This window comes from Pantherophis guttatus, chromosome 8 (genome assembly GCF_059756535.1).
Source record: "Pantherophis guttatus breed Tessera chromosome 8, ASM5975653v1, whole genome shotgun sequence".
In the NCBI taxonomy this organism is placed as follows: Eukaryota; Metazoa; Chordata; class Lepidosauria; order Squamata; family Colubridae; genus Pantherophis; species Pantherophis guttatus.
The window spans coordinates 60652473-60672802 of record NC_142070.1 but is presented as its reverse complement, the minus strand read 5'-3'; the positions used below and the strand labels follow the sequence as shown (position 1 = coordinate 60672802).

Genomic DNA, 20330 nt, shown 5'->3' with positions numbered 1-20330 from the left:
GAAGCAAAAACAAATATTACTCATGGCAATACATGCACCAAACAAAAACCAGCATGAATTCTTAAAAAAAATACACAATAAAAAATGGAAATGGAATATGAAAATTTATGCATAATTGGGGATTTTAATGCAATAGTGGATGTTAAAAAAGACTATAAAAGCAATAAGAAAAATAAGAAGAAAAACGTATTACCAAAATCATTTTTTGAAATGATATCAGAACTTAATCTGCAGAAAGAGGCACAAGACAAGGCTGTCCACTATCACCACTATCATTAGAAATTTTGACCAGAATAATTCGAGAAGACAAACAAAGGGTTAGAAATTAAGAAAGAAAATTTTAAAGTACAGGCTTTTGCAGACGACCGTGTCCAATGGTGGGATTCAATTTTTTAACAACTGGTTCGGTGGGCATGACTTAGTTGGGGGGGTGGCTTGGTGGTCATGTGACTGGGTGGGTGTGGCTAGCTGGTCATGTGACTGGGTGGGTGCGGCTAGCTGGTCACGTGACCGGGTGGGCGTGGCTATGTACATAGGGACTACTCAGAGGGCTGAAAAAAGTCATTTCTGACTGATCCTTGCACTTTTGACCAGTCATCGCACTTATGACCATCCTCACATTTATGCCCGTTGCGGCATTCTTAACAACTGTGTCAGTCATTTCACCACTACTTCTCTTCACCACGGTGACAAGATAGGGCGCAAAACGTAAAATGTGAGGACAGTCGTAAGTTCAAGGACTGTTCAAAAGTGCGAGGACTGGTCAAAAATAACTTTTTCAGTCCTCTGAATAGTCCATATGCACATAGGAACTATCCAGAGGGCTGAAAAAAAGTGATTTCTGACAGGTCCTCGCACTTTTGACCGGTCATCATTTATGCCATCATTTATCTTCTAGTCCAGAGATCTCCAACTTTGGCAACTTTAAGCCTGGCAGACTTCAACCACCCAGAATTCCCCAACCAGCTATGCTGGCTAGAGAATTCTGGGAGTTGAAGTCCACAAGTCTTAAAGCTGCCAAGTTTGAAGACCTCTTAGCTAGGGCTTTGGGCCAGCCTTTTGGGGAGGGGGTCCCATTCGGAGAGACCCCCTGCCTCTCAGGAAGCATCAGGCCCAGGCAGAGAAAGTTGCCAAGGTTGGAGATCTCTGGACTAGAAGACCTCCAAAGGTCCCTTCCAACTCTGTAATTCTGGTATTGGCAAGCAAGCACAGTTAAGCTACTTAAATCCTCCAGAGCCTTAGAAGATGGTAAAGCAAAGCCCCCCCCCCCAGCTTTCCACCCAGAGCCTTTTCCTCTCTTCCTAAGGCTGAATCTCCCCTAGTTTTGGAGGAACTTCAGTTGCAACACTACAGCGTGATCTAGATTGGGATATACATTGATGTAGTGCAACTTCAGGATTGCCCCCTCTTTCTGCGCTGAGGCAGCAGCACACAATTGGGGGGACTGAGCCAGCCTAACTTGGCTCAAATCAGCAGCCCAAGCACGAGTTCTGGCTTCTCGCAGATTGGTGGGCCTGGCTCTCTCCGCAGATTTGCTGCCTCGCTTCAATCAATCAATCCAGCCCTACTTTCTCCCTGCCTCCACGGTGGAGCCAACTCCGACATCGCTTCGGCATCCCTCAGCGTTGCCCCTTACCAGGCAAGGGAATGCCATCGCACCCTGAGAGAGCTGCAGCGAAACCCAAGGACTGCCCCGATTGTTGCCACCAGAGGGATTCAGTTTGCCCGCTCCTCCGACCGCCTTAGTAACAGCATTCCTGCCTTAAAGGGGAAGATGGTGTGGAAATGGAAAAAAACAACAATTCTCCGCCGACACAAAAGGGGCCAACTCGGAAGCAGCCACTTTAAATTGGTCAGAGCCAGCGGGAAATTAATTCCCTCTAGGTTTCTGGAATAGGAAGGAAGGAAGGAAAGGGAGACATTCTCGGGAAATAGCTGGTGGAAGTTCTTGGACTTAAGTTGAAATGTTTGAGAATATCGGCTAAAAGCCTGATTGCTGAAATGAGTTTATGATAGAGCTGTGCCCGTAAGAGAGTAAATCAGAAGAGGGGCTGCTTATTATATATAAAATAGAGGTCTTCAAACTTGGCAGCTTTAAGACTTGTGGACTTCAACTCCCAGAATTCTTCAGAATTCCCCAGAATGGAAAAATGAAATTTGGGTGGCATGCTATTCTCTGGGAAGAGAAATACAAAGTTCACAAGTACTTCCAGAAGCACTTCATCAGATGGACTCTCTTGGAAGTTTGGATCAAGATTAAGCAATGTACTTATATGGAAGTTCCGAATTGGATATCAACTCTGGAGATGTTTACACACCCAAATTTCATTAAGGCAGGAAGAGTTATTAAATATAAAGATTTGTTAAATGAGAGGGGAGAGTTGAAACCTAGGAAAAATTTAAAAGAGGAAGGAATTGAACTTGAATGGGGGGCATATCTCCAAGTAAAATCAAAATATATGAAGGATAAAAAAGATTGGGACATAAAAACAGAGTTAACAGAATTTGACAAAATTTTAATAAGAACAGAGGAGAAGGCAATAAGGAAAATATATCATTATCTATTGGAACAAGATATGTTAGAAGAACAGGTAAAAGAAACAACGTTAATTTGGAGCAAATATTTCAGCTATAGTATTGATCTAGATAAGTGGCAGGATCTTTGGGAGAGAAACATCAAAATTACCTTCGCTACTACATACAAAGAAAATTTACACAAGATGTTTTATAGGTGGCATCTCCCATCCACAAGATTAGCAAAAATAAGCAAAAAACATTCATCAACGTGTTGGAAGTGTGAGGTAGTGCCAGGGACCTTTTATCACATGTGATGGGAATGCCCAAAAGCTGAAAAATTCTGGCACCAGATAAGACAATGGATAGAGGAGATACTAATGCAAAATATAGAAGCAAAACCAGAATTCTTTTTTCTGGGTATTATTGAGGGTAAATACAATAAGAACACAATTTACCTAATGTTACACATTCTAACAGCAGCAAGATTAGCTTTTGCACAAAAATGGAAAAATAAAGAGACTCCCACAGAAGAAGTATTAACTAAAATATTATTTTGTTCGGAAATGGACAGTCTGACCTCAGAATTTAAAGATAAGGATGAATCAGAGTATTATGAAATCTGGAATAAATTTTATTATTGGCTGGAAAGGAGGAGAAATGCTGGGATATAGGACCATTGACGAGTAAAATGTTTGGAAGTTTTTATGCTAATTTGTTATGATAGATACGACTGAATTAGATATTGAAATAATCTATATGGATGAAAGAATATACATATTTGAAATGTGATATTAAATATGGACTATAAAATATTTGGAACGATAATATCAGAAAGAATTAAAAGAATCTTGAATGAACGCATCCACACAAACCAAAATGGCTTTTTACCAGGACAACAGATAAAAAATAATATGAGGATTATAATGAATACACTAGAATATTGTGAAGCACACCCTGATAAACAGGCTGCACTGATTTTCCTAGATACCCAAAAAGCATTTGACAATTTAAATTGGAATTTCTTTTTTTCAAAAACAAGTTTTATTGGTCCCCCCCACACACACACACATTTACCCACATCTTTTTTGAACAGAGCATTGGCCATATCTTATCTTATACAATCAATCAAATTCAAATACATTTTACTCAATTACAGTTTTTGCCAAAATCTCCCCCTCCTTTTTTTTATGATGTCTCAATATTTCCATGCTTTTCTACATAAACAACATCTTCATTTGCCCTTAAATTCTAATTACTGCTATTTATTCATATTTGTTCTCTTTTATTCTTTAAACAATTCATTCTTTATCTTAGTATCTTTATATTTGTTCAGGATTGCCTTTCTTCCATTTCATCATTTTTATTGTACAGCAATAAAACCTATCACCTCTCTCTTTTCTTTCCTTCTTACTTTCTCTTCCCCTCTTCTTCTCCTCCCTACTTCCCCTTCCTTTCTCCTTCTCCTCCTCTCTTCCTACCCCTCTTACCCTCACTCCTACTCTAACTTCCCTTCCCTTCCTTCCTCCCTTCTCTTTCTTCCCTCTCTCTCCTTCCTTCTCTTTTCCATCTCTCTTCTCCTTCCTTCATCCCTCTCTGTTGCTGTATTCATTTTCAATTTTATATTTTCCACTATGGAGTCCAGGCAAACCCGATCTTTCTTTCATTTATCAAAGTATATTTCTCGAAATTTCCCCTCATCTTTTTAATTATCAGCAGTATATTTCATCTTATTCCATTTTTTTCTTTTAAATCTTTACTCAAACAATCTTCCAACCCTTAGACTTTTGACTTTTAACAATATATTTTTTCTACTTTACTTCTTACAAGTATATTATTTAAATCATTTTTTGCATTTCAATTTCATTCAATTTTCATTTAATTTCCATTTTCCATCTTAATTTCAATTAATTCATATATTATAATTTATTCTCTCCTTTTAGTGCTTCTTCCAATATCATTCTTTCTTTCACATTACATTGTTCTATTTTTCATTTAACAGCATTTCCACATACAATTTCTACAACTAGCATCCTTCTCTTTATTGACAAATTAACATTTCCACTAACTCTTAACCATTTTTTCTTGGTCTCTCCACAGTTCTCTTTCTTGATGTTTCCCTCTCTTTCTCCCATTTCTTTACCTTCTTCTTTTTCCTTATCTTATCTCTCCCCTTCAGCCTTTTTCTTTAAATTTTAACTCTATTGCTTTTTATTCTCAATCTTTCCCCATTTATTTCTCTTCTCTTCATATTTGAGATGTATTTTCCCTTATCCATTTTTATTCTATCACTGTTGACCCCAGTGTAATCATCTTTATCTTTTTTCAATTATTTCCTTTTCAATATTATCTCCTTGTTTCTCTTGCTTCTCATTCATCTTTTCTCTTTCTTTTTTTTTTTTGCCATCTAACCAATCCTCTGCTTCTTTATTTCCCTTAAATGCTTCCCTTATTTTTTGAAACATCTCTCTTAATGTCTCATATTCATCCTCCAAATTCCCCATATTTTCAATTTTAAAAGGCTAGGATTTTTAAGCTCCTTCTTATACTTCAGGTTTCAAAGTCCATATAATGTATCTTTTTTAAAAAATGTCCATTTCAAATATTTACTTGAGCCACCACAGTTTAGTCTTTGTCTAAGCTTTGCTTCAGCTGCACAAATATGCACTCCCACGCCTCTCTCTCACATTCTTTCCACCAACAAATGTCCTTCTCCAATTCACTAGTCTTCTGGCAACAAAATCTCCATTTTATAATCCACAAGAACAAACACTCCAAATTAAATCCTTTATTGTTTAAAAAAAATATTTTTCTGTCTCTTTTTTCCTTGTCTTATCCTTATTTTTTTCAAATCCAATTATAAATTCAGGTGGAAGATTCCTTTTAGAGCTTTAGGTTTGATTTTAAAGTTCCTTTTTTCTCTCTCTTTGCTTAAATTCCCCCTCCAGCAGCTGTATTCACAATTTCCATAAAAAGCAGAAGAATTTAATTTAAAGAGTGAATGCTTTTGTGTATTGCAAGATGGCTATTTTGTTATGGAAATTGTAAATTGGAAATTTTTGTTACGCAACTAAAAGATATGAAATTTGGGGGGAAATTTGAAAAGATGGTAGAAAAAATTTATACTAACCAAACAACTAAAGTTGAATGATGACATTACAGAAAAACTTGACATAACAAAAGGTGTAAGACAAGGATTCAAGGTGTTGGTGACCACCTTTAGATGCTCCATGGCTTAGGGCCTGGATATTTATGAGACTGCCTTCTGCCACCGAGAGCCTCCCACCGGCCAGTACGCTCCCACAGAGAGGGGCTCCTCCGGGTGCTGTTGGCCAAATAATGTCAACTGGCGGCCCCCAGTGGGAGAGCTTTCTCTGTGGGAGCACCTGCCCTCTGGAACGAGCTCCCCCCGGAGATACGGACGATTCCGGACTTACGTACTTTCCACCGGGCCCTCAAAACTTTTTTATTTCATCAAGCCGGGCTGGCCTAATCCCTCCAATTGTGTAATTTTAATTTGAATTTTAAATGGGGGATTTTAACTGTCGGGCCAAATTGTTTAATATATTTTTAAATTGTTTTTAAATTTTGTATTTGATGTTTTTTACTTCTGGCTGTTCACCGCCCTGAGTCCTTCGGGAGAAGGGCAGTATATGAATTTAAATATTAAATTAAATTAAATTAAATTAAGGATGCCCACTTTCTCCTCTTTTATTTATCCTAACCTTAGAGACACTTCTGATAAAAATTAGAGAGGATCAATATCTAAAAGGTTTAAAAATTAAAAAAGAAGAGTACAAAGTCCAAGCATTACAAAGAGTACAAAGTATTCATATTAGAAAAGCCATTCGAATCTGGACCTAAATTAATTCAAAAAGTAAAAGAATTTGGTAAGGCAGCAGGGCTTAAAATTAACAAAAAAACCCACAAAAATAATAACAAAAAATCTCACCAAAAAAACAAGAGAGCGAATTGGAAGAAAAAACAAATATGCAAGTAACTAAGAAAATAAAATATCTAGGAATTTGGCTAATGGCCAAATGTTCTTCAATTAAGGAAGATAATTATGACAAAATATTACAACAAATAAAAGATTTAGAAAGTTGGAAAAATTTACAATTGTCACTCACAGGGAGGATTGCAACTATCAAAATGAATATATTACCGAGAGTATTATTCTTATTCCAAGTTATACCAATAAAACCAGGGAAAATGTTTTTTGGAGACTTAAATAAATTAACCACAAAATATATTTGGCAAGGAGAAAAACCTAGGATTAAACTAAAACTACTGCAGGAGACCAAAGACAAAGGAGGCTTCGCATTACCAGAGTGGGAAATATATTATCAGGCAGCAGCTTTAATTTGGATTAAAGATTGGATTGAACTAAAAAATAAGAGGGTCTTGGCAGTAGAAGGGCGTGATCTACAATTGAGATATCATGCATTCTTATGGGATAAAAAACATAAATCACAAAGTTATTTCCAAAGACATCTAATTAGGAATGCCTTATTACAGACCTGGCCAAAAAAAAAAAAATCACTATACAAAAATTCCAAATTGGTTGTCCATAATGGAAGCGTTGAAATATCCAAATTTAACAGACATAAACAAAGTAATAAGGTATAAGGATATGATAAAGGCAGTGGTGAAATGTAAAATTTGTTACTATCGATTCTGTGGGCGTGGCTTGGTGGTGGTGGTGGTAATGTGACTGGGTGGGCGTGGCCAACTTTTTTTTTTTTTACTTTTAAAAGCATTTTTTTTACATCTTCGGCCGAAGAGGTTGTAAAAAAATGCTTTTAAAAGCCTCTGATAATCAGGCAATTCAACGGATCGTCAGAGGTTTTTAAAAGCATTTTTAGAATTTTGTAGAAAAAGTGTAGAAAAAATCCCAGCTGAGCCGCGCAATCATCAGAGGCTTTTTTTAAACTTTTAAAAGCATTTTTTTGGTCGAAGAGGTTGTAGAAAAAATGCTTTTAAAAGTTAAAAAAAGCGCCTCTGATTATTGCGCGGCTCAGCTGGCAATGGGGGGGGGCGCAGGGATCTTTGCTACTGGTTCTCCAAACCACCAACCGCCATCGCTACCAGATCAGGCAATCCAGTCCAAACTGGGAGCATTTCACCCCTGGATAAAGGTAAGGGAAATTTGAAAACCAAACAAGAATTAGAAGACCAGGGTATATATATAGACTGGTGGACATACTGTTGTGATCCGCCAGCAGCCTGCGGAGCTGGCAGCGGAGTCAGACAGCAATGAAGCTGAGAAAGAATATGGGCCAGTCCTGGAGGCTGGGGAAGGCCCAGATGAGGGCTCTGAGTCGGAGGCAGAGATGAGGCCAGGGCCATCGGGGAGTGATGTGCGGACTCCAGAACTTCCAGAGGCTGACAGTAGAGAGGCAGAGGAACAGGAGGAGCCTGTTCCTAGAGCACATATGAGAAGAGCTGACAGAAGGCAGGAGCAGATAAAGCAGAGGATGACTTGGGAGTAGGGCCAAGAGATGATTGGCCCCTCCCATAAGGCTTAAAAGACCAGCAACAGCTCTTGGCCTCTTTGCCGGAAAACAACATTGAGAGAATTGGTTCTTGTTTCACTGTATTCATTTCTTGTCAGCGTCTTCTGCTTCTGAACTTTTGCCAAGAAAAGCCTTTGGCAGTTTGCCTAATTATCCCAAGGTCAGGTGATAAACTGTGGAATGGTGTTTTGAAGAATCTGCTTTAATTTAGTTTGGACTATGCTGAGAATGAGTTAATTCTCAGCTGTTCTAATAAAGTCTGTTTGTTTTTGAACTGTTTGTATTTAATACTAACTACTTGGGCCTGGGTCATACCAATTTGTTTTCCGGCCCAATGAGGATAATTATTAACAAACCTCTATTATAATGGAGCAGCTCCATGCCAAGAACGCACAGCTTCAGCAGCAAGTAGCTTTGTTAGCTGCACAGATGGCTCAGCTCCCCATCCCCATAGAAGATGCCATGTTGCCATGCCAGATAAGTTTGACGGCACTCAAGCCATGTTTCCTGCTTTTATGGGAAAATGCCAGCTTTTTAGCAGCCTGAGAACGGAGGACATCCCCACTGACCGGGATAAAGTGGGGTTTGGACTCAGCCTGCTCTCCGGCTCTGCAGCTCGCTGGGCCACGCCCCTGCTGGTCCAGGCTAGTCCTCTGTTGGACGATTTCAGGGGGGTTTGTGAGCATCTCAGACTTATGTACGAGGACCCCATCAAAATGCACACTACCACCAGATGACTGAAGACCCTGAAGCAGGACCGGAAACCACTGCAGGAATATATCAGTGAGTTTCAGGTGCTTAGCCAGGATTTGGCCTGGAATGAGGCGGCCCTCATGGACATGTTCCAGGATGGCTTATTGGAGGAGTTGCAGGATGAGCTGGTCTGGGTTGATATCCCTCCGACCCTCAACGCGCTGGTACATCTGTGCCTTATGATCGACACCCAGTTGCAGATACAGACCAGTCGCCATGCCTGTCAGGAGACCCGTGTGGTTCCGGTCCGGCGTGAGACCCTGGCTTCATGGGAGGAGCCCATGGAAATAGGCACAGCCAGACCCCATCTGTCGGTGGCTGAGAAAAATAGGATGACTATCAGGGGGGTTGTGTTTGTATTGTGGGGAACCCAGGCACATGGCTGCCTCTTGCCCAAAGAAGCAATGAGGGGAGTCGGCTCCTGGGCCTGCCCCAAAGCCACAGAAAACCCTGTCGGGAAACGCCCTGAGCCCGATCTAGGGGAGACCCTGGTTGGCCGCACACCAATACCAAGGCTCGCCCAGCGGATGTGGAGCCCAGACCCCACCCCCCCGACATTTGATTTTGGCGGCAAAAGTCTTCCTGTCCAATAGTCCGCAGGGGATTCCGGCTCACGCTTTGGTGGACTCTGGAGCTACAACTAATTTTATGGACGCAGCGTTTGTAGCCAAATATGAATCCCTCAGTATCCATTGGACCCTCCCATGCTTGTGGAAACCATTGATGGTTGGGTGTTTCTGTCTGGGCCTATTACGGCCATCACACAACCCTTGCGCCTGACCATCGGGTCTCATGAGGAGGCCATTCAGTTTTATATTACCTCCGGCCTGCATTTTCCTGTGGTCTTGGGATTGGCTTGGCTCTGGACACACGATCCGCAGATCTATTGTTCCCAGAAATTCAGCTGTTTTCCAAGCCTGCAATGTGTGGACCACACCTGCCAAATCTGCGCAGACCAGCTGCTGGGTCCAATCGGGGTGTCCTTGCCTTCCGACCTCAAGGATTTTGCGGATGTTTTCAGCGAGCAGGAGGCAGACCAATTGCCCCCGCCCTGGCCATACGACTGCCCCATTGATTTGATTCTGGACACGCCACTCCCAGTGGGCATTTGTATTTGATGTTGGACCCTGAGTTGGCTGCGTTACGGGTCTTTGTGGACAAAAATCTGGCTCAGGGTTTTATCCGGTCCTCGTTGTCGCCATTGTCCGCCCCGGTCCTGTTCATGAAAAAGAAGACCACAGACTTGCGGCTTTGTTGCAACTACCCCGAGTAAAACACTATCATGGTGTACAACCGGTATCCTCTGCCCCTTATTCCCAAACTTTTGGAACAGCTTCAGGAGACTACCGTGTTCACTAAATTGGACTTGTGGGGGGCTTATAATCTTGTTCGGAACCGTCCCGGGGATTAATGGAAGATGGCGTTCGGCACCCATTACGGACATTTTGAGTATACAGTCATGCCGTTTGGGCTGATCAATGCTCCTGCCGTCTTCCAACATTTCATGAATGACATTTTTAGCGACATTCTTGGACAGGTTTGTCGTCATTTACTTGGACATTATGATCTACTCTCCTTCCCAGGAGAGCCACCAACAGCACCTCCACATGATCCTGCAACGTCTTTGGGAGCATCATCTGTATGCTAAACTGGAGAAATGCCAGTTTTTCCAGTCCACCATCGAGTTCCTGGGACATCGCATCTCTTCCGAGGGCATTGCCATGGAGCCGAGCAAAATGGAGTCTTTGCATAGTTGGCAACCTCCTCGATGAGTGAAGGATGTCCAGCGCTTCCTCGGGTTCACCAACTACTATCAGACTTTTATCCCCGGCTTTGCTGCCTTGACCGCACTCCTCATTTGGTTTCTGCAGAAAAAATCCCATTCTGGTGGGGTACCCCCGAGCAGCAGGCATTCCAGGCCTTGAAACAGGCCTTCATGAAGGAGCCTATCTTGAAGCATCCTGACCCCCACCATCCATTTGTGGTGAAAGCAGATGCATCGGATGTTGTTGGTGGTGCTGTGTTGCTCTAGGCTTGCACGTCCGGCGGTACCCTCTTCCCTTGCACATATTATTCGCGGAAGCTCAACCCTTCTGAGCGCAATTACACCATCTGGGAGAAGGAGTTACTGGCCATTAAGATGGCATTTGAGGCCTGGAGACATCTTCTGGAGGGGACCTGGCATCAAATTGAAGTCTGGCCAGACCATAAAAACCTGGAGTTCCTACAGACTGCCCAGAAACTGAACCAATGGCAGATTCGGTGGTCCCTCTTCTTTGCCCGGTTCAATTTCCACATGACGTATATTCCCAGTGCTCACAACCAAAGGGCGGATGTGCTCTCCTAGAAACCAGAGTATTCCCACATCAAAGACCTGCTTCCACTCCAGACAGTGTTGCCTGTAGAGTCTTTCTCTGCAGTTCAGGAACCAGTGGATTTATGGGCTCAGATACGGGAAGCGCAGCGGCATAATGCTTATGTGGACCAATGGAAGGAAGAGGAGGGCCCTGCCTCTCCATGGACGTTTCATGAGGAACTCTTGTGGTACCGAGACAGGCTCTACGTGCTGGTGGGGCCACTCCGGGGACTTATCTTGTCGCAGTGCCATGATAATCCTGCGGTGGGGCATTTTGGCCTCTTTAAGACATTACATCTAGTTTCCCGCACTTTTTGGTAGCCCTGATTGCGACACAATGTCCAGGCTTATGTCATGTCTTATGTTCACTGCCGTCAGGCCAAGTCGGCAACGGGAGCCCCTCCAGGGCTGCTTCAGCAATTGCCGACACCAGAAAGATCCTGGGGTGCCATTTCCATGGACTTCTTGACGGATTTGCCTCCGTCTTCTGGATTCACGACCATGTTCGTGGTGGTGGACATGCTGACGAAGATGGTGCATTTCATCCCATTTTGGGGGTTACTGATGCTCGCGCCACTGCCCACATATTTATCCAACACATTTTCCAGCTGCACTGCCTACCTGATAAGGTTGTTTCGGACAGAGGGACTCAATTTACAGCCCAGTTTTGGAAAGGGCTGATGACGGCTTTGGACATGAAAATCTGCCTGTCATCAGCACATCATCTGGAAACTGACAATGGGACTGAAAAAGCTATCAGCATTCTGGAACAATACCTGCACTGCTTCATGAACCAGCAACAAGATAATTGGTTGGACTATTTGGCAGTAGCAGAGTTTGCGTTCAACAACTCGCAGCACACCTCTACACAAACGACCCCTTTCCTGGCTAATATGGGATACCATCCTCGGTTCTTTCCTCTCACACAACTCGACTCCCCGGTACCGGCAGCTAATGATTATCTGTCCGAGTTGCAGGCCGTCCATCAGTTGATGTGATGGTATCTAGAGAAAGCAGAGAGGACAACTCAGAAGTAGGGCCAAGAGATGATTGGCCCCTCCCATAAGGCTTAAAAGACCAGCAATGGCTCTTGGCCTCTTTGCCGGAAAACAACATTGAGAGAATTGGTTCTTGTTTCACTGTATTCATTTCTTGTCAGTGTCTTCTGCTTCTGAACTTTTGCCAAGAAAAGCCTTTGGCAGTTTGCCTAATTATCCCAAGGTCAGGAGATAAAACTGTGGAATGGTGTTTTGAAGAATCTGCTTTAATTTAGTTTGGACTATGCTGAGAATGAGTTAATTCTCAGCTGTTCTAATAAAGTCTGTTTTTGAACTGTTTGTATTTAATACTAACTACTTGGGCCTGGGTCACAACATATACACCCAAATTCAGTCCAGATATTTTGTTGTTATTACTTGCGAAGTTGTGTCCAACCCATTGCGACCCCATGGACAATGTTCCCCCAGGCCTTCCTGTCCCCTACCATCCTCTGGAGTCCATTTAAAATCACCCCTACTGCTACAGTGACTCCATCCAGCCATCTCATTCTCTGTCGTCCCATTCTTCTTTTGCCCTCTTTCCCAGCATTAGGCTCTTCTCCAGTGAGTCCTTCATTCTCATTAGATGACCAAAGTATTTAAGTTTCATCTTCAGGGCCTGGCCTTCTAAAGAGCAGTCAGGGTTGATCTCCTCTAAGAATGACCGGTTTGATCGCCTTGCAAGTCCAAGGGACTTGCAGGAGTCTTCTCCAGCACCATAGTTCAAAGGCCTCAATTCTTTGGTGCTCAATCTTTCTTATGGCCCAACAGCCATACATTGCAACTGGGAAAACCATAGCCTTGACAATACACACTTTTGTTGGCAGAATGATGACTCTGCTTTTTAGTATGCTGTCTAGATTTGCCATAGCTTTCCTCCCCAGGAGCAAGCATCTTTTAATTTCTTGGCTGCAGTCCCTATCTGCGGTGATCTTGGAGGCCAGGAAAATAAAATCTGTCACTACTTCCATTTCTTCCCCATCTATTTGCCAGGAATTGAGAGGGCCAGATGCCATGATCTTAGTTTTCTTAATGTTGAGTTTCAAGCCAACTTTTGCACTCCTTCTTCACCTGCATCAAGAGGCTCTTTAGTTCCTCTTCACTTTCTGCCACTAGAGTGGTATCATCTGCATATCTGAGTTTGTTGATATTTCTCCTGGCAATCTTAATTCCAACTTTTGATTCATCTAGCCCCACCTTTCTCATGATGTGCTCTGCATATAAGTTAAATAAGCAGGGTGACAGTATACAGCCTTGCTGGATTCCTTTCCCAAATCTGAGCCACAGTCAGCTCCTGGTCTTGTTTTTACTGATTGTATAGAGCTTCTCCATCTTTGGCTGCAGAGTCAATCTGATTCCTGTGTTGACCGCCTGGTGATGTCCATGTGTAGAGTCGTCTCTTGGGTTGTTGGAACAGAGTGTTTGTTATGACCATTGTATTCTCTTGACTGTTGGAACCTAGGCCCAAGTAGGCCCATGTGCTTCCTCAGCCTCATCGCTGTCTGACTCCGCTGACAGCTTCGCAGGCTGCGGGCGGACCACAACACTGACAGAATTCTATCAGCCTGTGCCCTGCTTTTGTACTCCAAGGCCAAACTTGCCTGTTATTCCCATTATCTTTTGGCTTCCTACTTTAGCATTCCAATCCCCCATGATGATAAGGACATCATTTTTTGGTGTTAATTCTATAAGGTGGTATAGGGCTTCATAGAACCAGTCAATTTCATCCTCTTCAGCATCAGTGGTTGGGGTTCCATAGACTTGGATTACTGTGATATTGAATGGTTTGCCTTGGATTCAAACTGAGATCATTCTGTCATTTTGGAGATTGTATCCCAGTATTGCTTTTCCTACTCTTATATTGATTATGAAGGCTACTCCATTTCTTCTGAGAAATTCTTGCCCACAGTAGTATACCTGATGGTCATCTGAATTAAATTCATCCATTCCTGTCCATTTTAGTTCGCTGATTCCTAAGATGTCGATGTTCACTCTTGTCATCTCGTTTGACAATGTCCAGCTTTCCTTGATTCATGGATCTTACATTCCCGGTTCCTATGGAGAAAAAATCTTTATAGCATCAGACTTTCCTTTCACCACCAGATGCATCCACAGCTGAGCGTCCTTTCGGCTTTGGCCCAGTCACTTCACTCTTTCTGGCAATACTTGTACTAGCCCTCTGCTCTTCCCCAGTAGGGGAATTGGACACCTTCCAACCTGAGGGGCTCATCTTCCAGCATCATATCTTTTTTCCTTTTGGTACTGTCCCTGGGGTTTTCATGGCAAAGATACTGGAGTGGGTTGCCATTTCCTTTTCCAGTGGATCACGTTTTGTCAGAACCCTCTGCTATGACCTGTCGGTCTTGGGTGTCCCTGCACAGCATAGCTCATAGCTTCATTGAGCTATGTAAGCCCCTTCACCACAACAAGGCAGTAATCCATGGAGTCCAGATATAGAAAGGATATAAAATTATATGAATTTCAAAACGAGCAGCAGGAATTAGACAGAATTTAACAAGGCATGGAAGAAAAGCTAATTAGTAAAATATACAAATATTTATTGAGATACAAGATGGAAGATGAGGTGGTCAAAGAGACAATGATAAGATGGACAAAAATTTTGGGATACAATATAGAACTGGAGAAATGGAAAAATTGTGGGAAATAAATGTGAAATTGACCATGGCAATGACATACAAGGAAAACCAGTACAAGATGTTTTATAGATGGCACCTCCCGCTGGCAAGACTCACTAAGATGTTTCCAAATACGTCACCGATTTGTTGGAAATGTAAGAAATCTCATGGAACATATTATCACTTATGGTGGACATGAGCATCTGCAAAACTATATTGGACTAAAATTAAAAAGTGGCTTGAAGAGATAACTGAACCCCATATAGACTGGAAAGCGAAACTATTTTTATTGGGAATACACTCCAGAAACTATAGCAAAGAAATACAATATCTAATTTTACATATTATAACAGCAGCCAGGATAACATATGCACAGAATTGGACTAGCAACACTATACCAAAAGAGGAGGAGGTGGTAAAGAAAATTTTGGATTCTGCGAAGATGGACAAATTGACAAAAGAGATAAAAGAAAAAGTTGAAATGGAATATTATTTAAAATGGAATAAATGGTATATATATTTATACATAAATAAGTAAGGAACAAGGGAACCACAAATATAAATATATGTAAAGACGGGGAGGGGGAAAAACGTGAATTGTAGAGGAATACCAATATGAAACTGTTGTAAAATGGAATTTTATCTTTTGTGTTTGTTTCCGTTTTTTTTTTTTAAAGAAAGCATCCCCTAATCCCTCCCCCTAAAGACCCAGGGTAAATGTCCAATCCCCATCCCAATTGGTGTCATCTGGGCAGCACCTTCAGGTGTTTTTGTCCATCTGGTATTCTCAGACAGTTGATCTTGACTGGGCATAAACAGGTCCATACAGCTGCGCAGTAGAATAGAGGAGCAATTCTCCCTACTTGTTCACACAGGGCAATCTCTCTCCAGCTCACACACACACCCAAATGCCAACCTCCCACCCCTTACTATGGCAGCCGATAGCAAGCAAGCATCATAGAGGCTGACACATCCATCCAACTATATCTCATTCACTTTCTACTCCCTCCCTCTCCCCCCTCTCTCTTTCTCTTCCATACCTCCTCTTTCTTTGTCTATCCCTTTTCTTGCTTTCTCTTTCTCTCTCCCTTTTTCTTGCTTTCCCTTTTCTTGCTTTTCTTTCTTGCTTTTCCCCTTCCCTTCCTCCTTCCCTCTCTCCTTCTAAAGCTACTGAAACAAAAACTGCTTTGGATGAAACCGGCCATTACACACACTTACACACACACTCACTTCCAACCAGCTCTAGTGCCTCGCCTCGCCATTTGCTTTTAGAGGCGGGCCGGTCGCCTAAGTAGTTTCCACGGGCCCGGCAGCGTTGCTTGCCTCCCAGGAAACCCCAACTGATTGACTGACTGGGGCGCACGCACCATGCTGGCGGCGCACTTGGATCGGTGCCTCTTCCACGTAAGCAAGCCTCTCTCTGGAGCAGCCGTGGGGAGGAGGTGGACTTGCAGGGAGTTGGAAGGGATGGAGGGTGAGCAGCTTGTTTACACTGTATGTTGGAACTCCCCGCGGTGAAGAGTAAGATGACAAGAGTTCTTCCCGGTGGCCGCGGCTGGTGCATTGGCCAAGACACGGAGGTCGCACTCGCTTGCTCGCCCCCCGATTGTCCTCGAGCGAGACGCCTGGGTTCCCACCCTGCAGGGAAAAAGGAAATGCCTCTTCCAGGGCTGCTCTGTTCCCCACCCCACCCACCCCCGCTATCAAAGTGGATCCCCCTGGGTGCTGCGCTCAATAGGGGAATGGGAAAGGCAGCTGCTGGCATGGGGGGAAAACGAGGAGCAGGGGAAAAGGAAAAATAAAGTCGTCTTCCCTTCCACTGGCTACTCCATTGCCCGTTTCGCCATTGCAGCCCCGCGCCACGGAGCTTCCCCCACCCACCACTGCTTTTTCAACCCACCACCACCACCCAGATGCCCTCACTTCTCCCAAGCATTTCTTTGCCTACCTTATTTCCAGCTCCATCACGTTTCTCACCATCGTGTGCAGGGAAAGAAAAGTTTGTGTGGAGCTAAAAAAAATTCACTCAATTAATTCAAACTTCGCAAGATCTTGAGAAGTTGGAATTGATTGATTGAACCTTTTTTTTTTTAGCCCCGCACAAATTTTCGTTTCCCTGCACACGATGGCGAGAAGGAAAAACGCGATGGAGTTGGAAATCAGGTAGGCAAAGAAATGCTTGGGGAATTTGCGGAAAGCGAGGGCGGCGATGGGTGGTGAAAACTCTTCTGTCCACAAAGAGAACAAGAAAAGGGGGGAAAGAAGAGACAGGAGGAGGAGCTCCGTCTTCCTCCACGCGCCCCAATGAAAGGCAACGGCAGCCCAGCCGCTTCTCTTCCCCGCAAAGAAGGCAGGCAAGCATGGCTGGGCTGTGGGCTGCATAGAAGGAAGCAGGGAAGGCAAGCAAGCATGGTGGGGCCCTGGGGGACGTAGCTGGGTGAGAAGCGAAGGAAGACTCACCAGGCAGAGATCAGCTGGAACGCGTGGTCGAGGCAAGCGAGGGAGGGAACCAGGGAGCAGGTCTATGCCTCAGACATGACTCTAGGCATCGCCCAAGGCAGGCGAGGCTCGAAAAGGAGTGAGTGGGAGGGGCGGGGAGGGGCCAGTCAGAATTTTTACTACCAGTTCGCGCGAATTGGGCATAACTGGCTGAATCCCACCAGTGCCTCTGCGCTCTATAGCAGGTGGCTTCTTTGAATAGTGAATTTAACCACTGTCAAACTGGCTGACTAACAGGTCACTAGTGGTTACTTTCCTATTATGTGTTCCTCCCGCTTCATGCTACGCTGTTCCATTGTGCGTGTAACCTATCTGTTATGATATTTTGGGCATGGGTTTAATACTTTTTGAAAAGATTGCTAGACCTGTGTTTAAAAATAACCTAACTGATAAGTTATGGGCATGGAGAATGGGTTAGAAGAGGTGTTTCTTTCTCTATAGCATATGCCTTTCTTCTGGTTGGGAACCCATCTTTTGGGCTAATGGGCAGGGTGAAGCATGAAGGTATGGTTGTTAATTAGATACCTTCATTTGCAATTAAAATTGCAAGGAAATGGTGGTGCAATAGCAAATGACCATTACTAGCAGCTTCCAGAAATAGCCCATGAAATAGATTAACACTGTATGGCTCCTTCTCCAAAGTAATAAAAACTATTTTAAAAGTGCAGCAGCATAATACACATTGCTAGAAGAAGCAACAAAAATTATAATACTTACATTGTGACAGAGACAGCAGAACCTGGTTCTCAATTTTCTCTAATTTCAAGAGAGTGCTAGTTCCATTTTTAAGCATAGGTCTAGCATTCTTTCAAATAGGGTCTGCGAAGAGCCCTTAAAAGAATTTAAGGGTTGTTCAGGTGTTATGTGGGTAGATGCAGTGATGGGATTCAGCCAGTTCGCACCACTTCAGGAGAACCAGTTGTTAACTTTCTGAGCAGTTTGACAAACTGGTTGTTGGAAGAAATAATTAGGGCAGAGAACTGGTTGTTAAATTACTTGAATCCCACCACTGGGTAGATGTCTCTGCAGATATATTGGTTGGTGAAAATAAACTTGAGAGACAGGAGGAAGAGCTGCTGCCTAGAGAAAGATAAGAGACATCTGAGTTTCAAAGAGGCAAGGGGGTATAGAAAGCACCTCAGAGTCAACTCTCCCTAGTTTTCTGGAATGTAAAAGTGGGGAAAGGCGAAATGCTTTCAGACTTACAAGACTCTGTTACTATAACCTTACAATACAGGCAGTATTAATATTCATGGGTTTGGTTACCTAATTTGGAATATCTCAAAGGGCTGAAAATGAACCAGAAGTCCAAAGCCATAAGACTATAATGCCTAGTGATCAAAGGCAAGAGAACAAACTCACAGTAGCTTCAAGTATTGTAGTTAATAGAAACTGGAGAGATCCCAGCTTCTATTTCATTAACCACATTCTTGATTCAGTATGCTTCATTGTATCCATTCAAAATCTATTTATTTTGAAATAATAACAGCTAAAGACAATTTTAAACTGCTTCAAATGTGGGCTGGAGTCAACAGAAAAGCTATGGCATGAGGTCTGTGGCATAGAAAAATGGTTACTGTGACATCATTGTACTATTTATGAGGATGTGAGGAAAATTCCATAGAACCTGGGGCATATTTGAATATATATATAGTAACTTTAATTCAAATTATTCCATTTTGAAGGTTTGTTGGTGTCATTACTGACATAAAAAAAAAGACAAATTATATTGCATATACCATTTCAAATATGTATAGTCTTAAATATGTCTTAAAACATCCAGTGATGGAGTGTCCTTGATTTCTGGAGGCAAACTGTTCCACTGATTAATTGTCTTCACTGTTAGGAAGTTTCTCCTTAATTCCAGGTTGCTTCTCTCTTTGATTAGTTTTCAAATATTGTTTCTTGTCCTGCCCTCTAGTGCTTTGGACAATAATTTGACTCCCTCTTCTTTGTGGCAACCCCTCAGGTACTGGAATACTGCTATAATGTCACCTCTCGTCCTTCTTTTCTTTAGACTAGCCAAACCCAAATCCTGCAGTGGTTCTGTTAGGGTGTGTGTAAAAAGTATTTGTTGCTTGTGCAACGAGCAGAGCAGAAACACACAGGGAAGGAGATAAACGTACAGCTCGTGTGAGAAAAATACTTTATATACAAGATAAGAAGCAGTCTCGGTGTAGGTAAAACAGTCCAAGGTCATAAACAGTAATATCAGTCCAGTAAGTATCTTCCCTTACCAAAGCAAACAGACTTTAGTAACTCTTGGTATACAGTACCATATAACAATCAGCAGAAAGACGCAGGAAGCAACAGGATCATTCAGGAAGAAGGAACGCTTCTCTGCGCTGCTTATTTATGCACTGTAGCCTAATTACAGGGTTCAGCAAACCCTGATTACGTGGCTCAGTTGTTTCTTAAAGAAACAGATATATTGCCTGACCAACAAGTTAGGAGTAAGCTACAAGCTGAACCTAACATTCTCCCCATTGGGCAGGACAATATACACAATAGATACAGAAACAAAACTACACATCCAAATCATACATTGTACAGTGGTATCAGTTACATTTCAGATTCTTAACCCAAATCTTTCACAACAATTGGTGTGTTTAATGGCACCTTGCGCTTTGGTAAAATTGTCGGCAATATTGTCCTCTGATGCGCAATATTCCAATGTAATCATGTTATCCTTAACACATTGCCGAACATTCAGATAACGTATATCAGTGTATTTAGTCCTTGTCCTTACAGCAAGATTCGTTGCCATTGTAATGGCTGCCTGGTTATCTTCATAAACCGTAATAGGATAGTCCATTTTGAATCCAATATCTTCCATCAACTGTTTATAATAAATCAGTTCAGTACATGTAAGTGATAGACAAGAAAACTCCGCTTCCATGGTAGACAAACTGATGTGTTTCTGGCGAATTGATCTCCATCCAATCAGACAGTTATCCAACATGATTGCTATTCCAGACGTAGATTTTCTGGCAAAACTGGCATCAGCATATGCCTTTAA

General features: G+C 42.6%; 1 protein-coding gene and 1 long non-coding RNA gene across 4 annotated transcripts in view; one reads left to right on the top strand and one right to left on the bottom strand.

Moving 5' to 3' along the window:
• LOC132711541 (uncharacterized) overlaps positions 1–20330 on the bottom strand; it is a 191925-nt gene that overhangs the window by 70375 nt on the left and 101220 nt on the right. Inside the window, exons 1-2 of one of the 3 annotated variants that reach the window (XR_009622422.2) lie at positions 17273–17463; positions 15076–16450 (exon numbers count right to left, since the gene is read on the bottom strand). The exons of 1 other annotated variant lie outside the window; for it this stretch is intronic. The gene's annotated coding sequence lies outside the window, so the exon portion shown is untranslated. Of the gene's footprint in view, positions 1–15075; positions 16451–17272; positions 17464–20330 lie in introns of those variants that run through there. One more of the 3 variants, XR_015729245.1, reaches the window with a different exon arrangement.
• The window catches only part of LOC117674733 (uncharacterized), a 46270-nt gene continuing 27310 nt past the window's right edge, over positions 1371–20330 (top strand). The window contains exon 1 of the long non-coding RNA XR_004593968.3: positions 1371–16216. This is a non-coding gene — a long non-coding RNA (uncharacterized LOC117674733). The remainder of the gene's footprint in view (positions 16217–20330) is intronic.